Genomic DNA, 8,554 nt, shown 5'->3' on the forward strand with positions numbered 1-8,554 from the left:
GAATTGTTAGAGAGAACCTTTTGCTTTTGAGCCATTTTACCCGCGGTCGTGGACCAGGGTTGCTTTTGAGCCATTTTACCCGCGGTCGTGGACCAGGGTTGCTTTTTAGCCATTTTACCCGCGGTCGTGGACCAGGGTTGCTTTTTAGCCATTTTACCCGCGGTGGTGGACCAAGGTTGCTTTTTAGCCATTTTACCCGCGGTCGTGGACCAGGGTTGCTTTTTAGCCATTTTACCCGCGGTCGTGGACCAGGGTTGCTTTTTAGCCATTTTACCCACGGTCGTAGACCAGGCTTGCTTTTGAGCCATTTTACCCGCGGTCGTGGACCAGGGTTGCTTTTTAGCCCTTTTACCCGCGGTCATGGACCAGGATTGCTTTTTAGCCATTTTACCCACGGTCGTAGACCAGGCTTGCTTTTGAGCCGTTTTACCCGTGGTCGTGGACCAGGGTTGCTTGTTAGCCATTTTACCCGCGGTCGTAGACTAGGGTCGCTTTTGAGCCATTTTACTCGCGGTCGTGGAGCAGGGTTGCTTTTGAGCCATTTTTACCCATAATCGATTTAGAGACTAGGGTCGCTAGAAAGAGCTTTCTACCCGTAGTCAATTTAGGCTAGGGTCCTTAAGAAGAACATCCGCCAGCAGCCGATTCGAAGGCAAGGACGAAGAGGATCGAAGACGAAGCTGGAGCGCGTAGCGCAGAGATCAGGTATTCTTCCTCCTACTCTTTACGTGTCTTTTTACTTTAATATGTTTTACATTGCATGTGTTGCGTTAGCAAAAAACGTTTTCAAAACACACACATCACTGTTAAAATAGGAAAGTAGGGGCAACTGTAGACACCGAATCGGAGGACCTGTGACGAAAACCTGTAACGAAGCGGTCGAAGCGGTTGGTTCCGGAAATTTAAAAAAAAAGAGAAGAAAAAAATATATAATAAAAAAAGAAAGGAAAAGTTAATGGGAGTCGCGGTCGTCAAGTGGACGGCTCGCGAGTGCTCAGCGACGTGGTGCGAGCGCCTAGAGGCAGTCGACGCGTGTCCGACGACAGTTGGACGCACGCCCGGCAGCGCGGGACGCACGCTCGACGTCCGCTAGACGTGCACGCCCGACGGCGCGGAGCACACGCGCGACGTCCGCTGGGCGCGCACACCCGGCAGCGCGGAGCGCGCGCTCGACGACCGTTGGGCGCGCGCGCCCGACAGCGCGGGGCGCACGCCCGACGGTCGCTGGGCGAGCGCGCCCGGCGACGTTGGACGGACGCCCAACGCTCGTTGGGCGAACGCCCAACGCTCGTTGGGCGAACGCCCAACGATAGTTGGGCGTCCGCCCAACTAGGTTGGGCGTTCGCCCAACCGGCTTTGGGCGACGCCCAATTTTATTTGGGCGTCGCCCAAAGCTTCCGGGATCCGTTGCCTATTTTAGGCACGGATCCCCATGCATTGAGGAGGGGAGAAGAATTTTTGGGAGCTTTCTCACTCTAGACATTTTTAGAGAGAGAAAGTTAATTTTTTGGAGAAAATATTTTTTTTTCCAAAAAAATCCAAATTTTCCAAAGTTGAATATTTTATCGAAAACACAAAAAATCACGATTCGCGGAATCAACCGACTTCGACTGTCCGATACCGATCTTGAGGTATTATCCGAGGACTAGACTCGTTTTATTTTATTTAATTTATTTCCTTTATTTATTTATTTTTATGTTATAATTTTATTTATTTAGTTATTTATTTATTTATTTATCACGCTTTATTTAATTTTTCGTATTTATTTAATTCTCGCCTCGTATTAAATAAACGTTCGGTTTTGTTTTGAAATAAAAACCTCGTTTTAATATCCCAATACGAACCGTGATCCGATTCAAAGGTAGTTCGGGATTAAAAACGTTGTAATTATAAGTTTTCAAAATTTTCTAAATAACGTTTTAAATAAAAAACATCGTTTAGGGATCTCCGCTATAGACTATGACCCATTTTTGGTAGTTCGGAGGCCCAAAACGATAGAATAGATCTAATCCAAAGTGTTTGAATAAATCTGAAAACTTTTGGACTGTTTCTGTAATTCTGCCTTTTCTGTCGCTAACAGCAGATTGGCGACGGATTTTCCGTCGGTAATCTGCTGGAATCCGAAAATTCCACTTTTAACCCTCTTTTCTCTTCTTTTTGACATTTCTACTTGCATATATATGTATGTAACCATGTAATATATTTGTAAAAATTATTTTTGGGCCTTATAACTATTAATTATGTATTATATAGCTATTTATTTCATATTTGGGATTTAATTCGTTTTGGCTTAGTTTTGTAAAGTATTATATATAGTTTTGGTATATTTAAGCTATATTAGCTCTTATTTAGGGTGAAAGTCATGTTCTATATACTTAATACTAAAACTATTTAGAACTAAGTGTTATTCTTTACATTTATGAATTTTCTTCATGATCTTTACATAGTTATAATTAGGATAAAAAGGTATTTTGTTTAGTATTTTTTTCTCATTTCCTTTATTATATCATATAATATTTCTTACTCCTTTTTATCTATAGATATATCCTTATTTTTAGATAAAACTATGTATATATATTTTTTTCTATCTTATTTTTGTATATATGTATATATTTTAAACACATTTGATCGGGTAAATTTGGCCTTGATTTGTTAATTATTGTAATGATGTTCAAGTAAGGGCTAATTGAGTGAAAAATGGGAAAATAAACCACAAAAAAGAGAGTTTAATTTGTTTGTTTAAATTAAAGCTTTTCTAGATATTCTTAAAGTGCAAATAACATTTTCTTGACTTTTTTAAAACCATTTCCAAAATATCACGTGTTGAAACCTTAATTCGTTCCAACGGCGGATTAGGCGAACCTTATAATTAAAATCGTTTTCATTGTAAATAATAGAGTTTTGAATCGTTTTCTTAACTAAATGGTTTGTACAAAATAAATGGACTTGTATGCTTAATCACGTTTTTAGATTAAAACTGTTTGCTCAAACGTTTTCAAACGCTCGAGTCGTTCCAACGGCGATTCGAGTGAAAATCATTAACGGGGTTTTTAAACGTACCTAAATCGTTCCAACGGCGATTAAGGTACGAATCATGTAAATAAACTCGTTTTGGGGAATGAGATTAGTTTAGAGTTAGTGTATAATATGAAGCACAAACACACTGTAAATAAATCAATTCTTTCTTCTCCCCCTCTCTCTCTTGTATACTTTAGATTTATGCAAAATGAGTGATTCTTTACTAAAATGGCTTTCAATAACATGCTCAAAACGGTTTTCAAAGCGAGAAAGAAAAGGTTTCAAATGAATTTTAAACTTAAAGAAATATGCGATTAGTCCGTTATCGCCTAACACGCTGAGTAGGAGGCCGGTGGTTCATAACCGGGCGATGTCGGGGTGCCTAGTACCCTTTCTCCAGAAAGGAGCTAGCCTTCTCGGCTCGTACCTAAGTTTCCCGAACCCTCACCGGTCTCCCGCAAGGGATCGGTGTTCATTTTCCCATTCGTGGGTGGCGACTCTTCCATACTCCGAGCTCCGGTCCTGCCGAGCAGCTTGATTCCACGATTGGTTGCTTTCGGCGCCAATCACCGCTTACGTCGCCATGAGGTGTCCACCCCCCGGTCCGTCCGGGCGAGGCCGTCCGGCACCTTGTCTAACACCTGAGCCACAAATTTCAATAAGACTTCTTTCCCAATAAAAGATAAAAACCTAAAAATCCAAGAACTAAACCGTTTTCGTAGACTGTCAGTTAAAAAGCTAAAGATCGCCTTTTTAAAACTTCCGATAAGAGAAGAAATACATAAATACCTCCATGTATCAAGATTAGAGTGAAATGTAACATGGTTTTAATATCATTTCTGACTGTAGAAGAACCATTAGAGCTAAAAAAAATATGTCAAACTTACTAAGGTTGATAGATTGTCTTAAGGCCAGCTTATACTGCAAAAGGATATCGGCAACAACCTGGCTTTCGATAACTGTAACCCCAAAAAACAAGAAACTGTCATCAGCAAACTAGAGATGAGAGAACTCTAGAAGCACACTGAATAACTCGACACCCCTTAATACTACTATTCCTTTCTGAATGGACTAGTAACTAAGACAGAACTTTAGCACAAAGAATAAACATATAAGGCGAAAGCGGGTCTCCTTGCCTTCATCTGTAGCCAAGATCTAATCAGGTCCCTTCCCCCTCTTCTTCTTCTTCTTCTTTCTTCTTTCAACTAGTCCCACCATACTGACGCTCCCCCTTTCAAACGATATACCACCAGCCTCTCTTTCCTCTCATATGGAATTCCGACGTATTCAAAGAACCGTTCGAATTTAGATAGCCAATCTAGGAACCTCTCTATGTCTAACTCACCTTCGAACAAAGGTAAGTCAATCTTTAGTTTGAAAACATCATCCCTCTCGAAGTTCCCAAGGTACCCTTCCATAACATGATTATTAAGGTATGGGTTGTTCCCAGCAACACCCACATGCATGTTACTCATATGACCAGTATTCCCTATATTCCCAACATTTCTAAGAGTCCCATCATCCCCAATATCATCAAAATCATCACTATCTCTATCAGCATTGTGAACAATAATGTAGTTAAATCTCCTTACCTCGTGATCCCTAAGACCCATCTGAGGTGGTGGCGGATGTGCTAAGTCCAGCCTTGGTGGAGGCGAATGTGGTGATGTGGGTTATCTCTGTGGTTGGGGCTCTAGAACATCTTATCCCCTTTGGTTAGGACCTCCGGCGGGTGATCTCATTAGGGTTAACACTTCGAGCTTGAAATTTTCCATGGAGGTTCTCATTTCTCTAAGTTGTTCTTCTGTTTGCCTCTGGCGTTCGACACTAGCTCGGGTCTACTCCGTGATAAGCTCCCTCATCTCTTCAAACTTTCGGTCAGCAGCTTCCATGGAGTCTTGAGGTTGCCTTGGTTGAACCATTGCCAAAAGAAGTTTCGGGTCAGGAAATGGTTGGTTCTGATACCCACTGATACAGATTAAAGATGAACTTAATGATTTTGATTGTAAATCAACAAAGAGTTTCTTCACTAGCTAGACTAGTAGGAGTGAATCCCAATATATAGGTATGAAAACCTTGCTCTCAAAGAGAAATATTGTTTGACTGATAAAAGTTATCCATCCTTACAAACTAGTGGGGTTTAAATACTTCCCCTAAACAAAATTTATAGGCTTAAATGCCCTTACTAGGGTTACATCCAAATAAGAGAACAAAAGGATAAGATGGGTAAGTGGTATCATAGTAAATAGTATTGTGTGGCACAGACAGTAATTAGGACAATGCTTGTTGATGTCTGGCTTGTCTCCTTTGTAAGGAAGCAACGCAAAACTCCTTGATGAGGAAGTAATCCCAAGATTCGCCTACCAAGGATTCGCTAGGGGACCTTTCGCCCAGTAGACACTCTGGCTCGCCCTTTGATTATTCTTGCACTAACGAAAGGACCCGCCAGGTCTGGGCTCTATAGCGGATTCTAATTGGATGTCCGCGTCAAAACATAAATGGAAATAAAAGAATTAATTCTAGCCCTATTTCTTATGTTTTTTTTTTTTTTTTTTGCGTTTATACATGACAAGATCAAGGAACATAAGTAAGGGTGTTAACGAGACAAATTGATACTAAATCTGGTAGGCTCGATATTGGCTTGTTAATGTCTCGAGCTGAGCCTGCTTTGACGAGTTTTAACCAGATTCATTATGCATGCATAAAAAAAGAAGCATTGAAGACAGAAAAAGGCAGAAGCCCTATTACATACTCGAGATGAGTTTAAAAGATTAAAAAAAAGAATCATCTGTCATGGTTGAGCTCCAAGAATACTATCTGCTAATGGTGACCGGAGAAGATAAACTCAAATACCACAAATGACTCTGTTGCCAGCGTAGTTGCTTATATACGATATCTGTTAGTACTACTGGTGTGGATGGCAGAGTAGAGAGAGAAGTTGATTATTTTTTGAGGTTTATATTTTAAACTTTGAATTCCTAATTTCCGAACTAGTCAAATGTTTAAAACAGCTATTATGTATTTTTTTTATGACCCTGGTGATTTATTATTAGTTGAGAGTTGGAGTCAAAAAAACTAATAACTCACTTGTTTTTTTTTTTTGTCCATGAATATTAATTATTTTAATTTGAATTATATATATATATATATATAGTAATTAAAAAAAAAAAAAAAAATCAAGTCTTCTCTCTCTCAGATCTGTTGTCATGGTGAAGAATTTTTATGAAGATTGAGAGTTTTAAGATCTATCTCTTCTCTTTTAGATCTTTCTTTCTCTTTTAGATCTATCTTCTCTTTTTCAGATCTGGCTTCTCTCTCTCAGATCTGTTGTCATGGTGAAGAATTTTTATGAAGATGGAGAATTTTGAGATCTATCTTCTCTCTCTCAGATCTATTTCTCTCTTTTAGATCTTTTTTCTCTCTTTTAGATCTATCCTCTCTCTCTCAGATCTATTTCTCTCTTTTATATCTTTTTCTCTCTTTTAGATCTTTTTCTCTCTTTTAGATCTATCTCCTCTCTCTCTCTCTCTCTCGGCTAGGGTTCATGGTAAAGCGTGTTAGGGATAGATCTAGGGAGAGGGGGGCTGTGGCCGGCGAGGGGGGGTCGGATCTGGAGGGGATTTGCGGCAAGGAAGGGGGCGGTGGCCTGGTGGTTTGGGGCGAGAAGGGTGAGGCAAGTTTTGTTGGCGGCGAGCGTGCACCTGGTGTAGATCGGGGCGGGGCGCTTGGCGGGGTGGAGGCAGGGGAATCCAGGGGCATCGGTAGGGATCTCGTGGGCATGGATGGTGCGTCGGCAGGGTTCTCGCGGGCGCCGCCCGTGCGGCTGGGGATGGATCTTTGCGATCCACAGGCGGCAGATTCGACAAGGTTGTCGCGGCTGGGTGCGGATCAATGGGAGATACGGGCGGCTGGGTTTTCTGATGCCGGGGGCAAGGCTCCCCCAATCTCGAGGGGAGAAGTGGGGCCGGGGGTGCCTGGCGCAGGGCTATGCGCCGATAGTGCCGGGCACTGCCCAGGCGCTGCCGGCTCCTCGGTCGGGCAGTGGGCTGGGGCTGTCGGCGCAGTGCCTTGCACGGGATCCTCTCCTCCGGGCTGTGAGGGGCAGGCAGGGGCTACGACGGGGAGGCAGGCTGCCTCGGGTCTGGATGTTTCTAATAATTCGGGAAGGGTGGGTGTTGTAGGAGTAGCTCATGGGAAGACGGTCTCCCCCAGACGTAGGGTTCAGATGAGCGAGATTGGTAAAAACTCTTGGAAGGACACGGTCATGGGGGTGGCTGAGGAAGAGCCGGTTTTAGAGGAAGTTTTAATGGTGGGAGATTCTGATGATATGTTCTCGGATTCTGATGAGGAAGATAATGGCCAGGAGGATCCTCTCTGTCCGGTCATTAGACTTTCCGCTGCAGAGAAGCGTGAGCTTAGAGAGAAGTGGAAGGTGTCTTTGATTGTTACTGTCCTGGGTAAGCGAATTAGTTTTAACTATTTTGCCCAAAGAATACAAGCGCAGTGGGCAAGGAAAGGTAAAGTCAGTATTACTGACCTGGAAAATGACTACTATGTCATTAAATTTACTAGGGTTGAGGATTATAATTCGGTTATCAAGGGAGGCCCATATATCATTTCCAATCATGTTTTGGCCTTAAGGCCTTGGGTTCCTAATTTTAATCCTCACGACTGTTCGGTTAACAGGATCTTGACTTGGGTAAGATTCCCGGGCCTTCCCATTGAGTACTACAGTGAAAACTTTCTGAGTAAAATAGGAGGTTTGGTTGGTAAGGTCCACCATGTGGACAAGACTACAATTGGGGCCATTAGGGGTAAGTTTGCTAGGGTATGTATAGATGTTGATCTGGCTAAACCTTTACTTTCTAAGTTCTGTGTTCAGGATAAAGTGTTCTTTATTGAGTATGAAGGTTTACATAACATCTGTTATGATTGTGGCATGTATGGTCATTCTCAGGAGGGTTGCCCTAAAAGGGAGAGGGTTGTTATAGAGAGGGTTGAGAGTAGTGTGCGGATTACTGGAGGGAACCAGGGGTATGAAGGGAACTTTGGTCCCTGGATGGTGGCAAAGAGGCCCGCTAGACGTAGGAATCAACCTGCAGTGGTTCACAATCGTCCTCCTGATATCAACACAAATTCTAAGTCCCTTTCTCCTAAAGCTACTGTTATTCCAAATGTCAAGGAGAAGCCTGTCCTCAAAGCTAGAAAGGAGGCTGGGGTTTCTTCAGTAGCCTTGCCTGGGTCCAGATTTGGGGCCCTGATGATTGAGGAAGTTCAAGAGTCAGACCAAGATGAGAATCATATGGATGAGAGTATTCCAGGATTAGAGTCTGTAGATCCAGTCGAGAAGGTGGTTGAATCTGTGAACCCGCTTTTTGTCTCTAAGGATGAAGCCCAGGGGGGGACCCTGACCCTTGCAGCTAGAAGGATGAAGAATTCAAATGAGGTTAGTATTCCTGTTCATGGTATTGATCCTGGGATTGGGAAATCTATGGGAGTTAACAAAACTAATATGAAAAAGCTTAAAGGAAAACAA

The sequence above is a fragment of the Euphorbia lathyris genome, chromosome 8 (genome assembly GCF_963576675.1).
Source record: "Euphorbia lathyris chromosome 8, ddEupLath1.1, whole genome shotgun sequence".
NCBI classification, from domain to species: domain Eukaryota; kingdom Viridiplantae; phylum Streptophyta; class Magnoliopsida; order Malpighiales; family Euphorbiaceae; genus Euphorbia; species Euphorbia lathyris.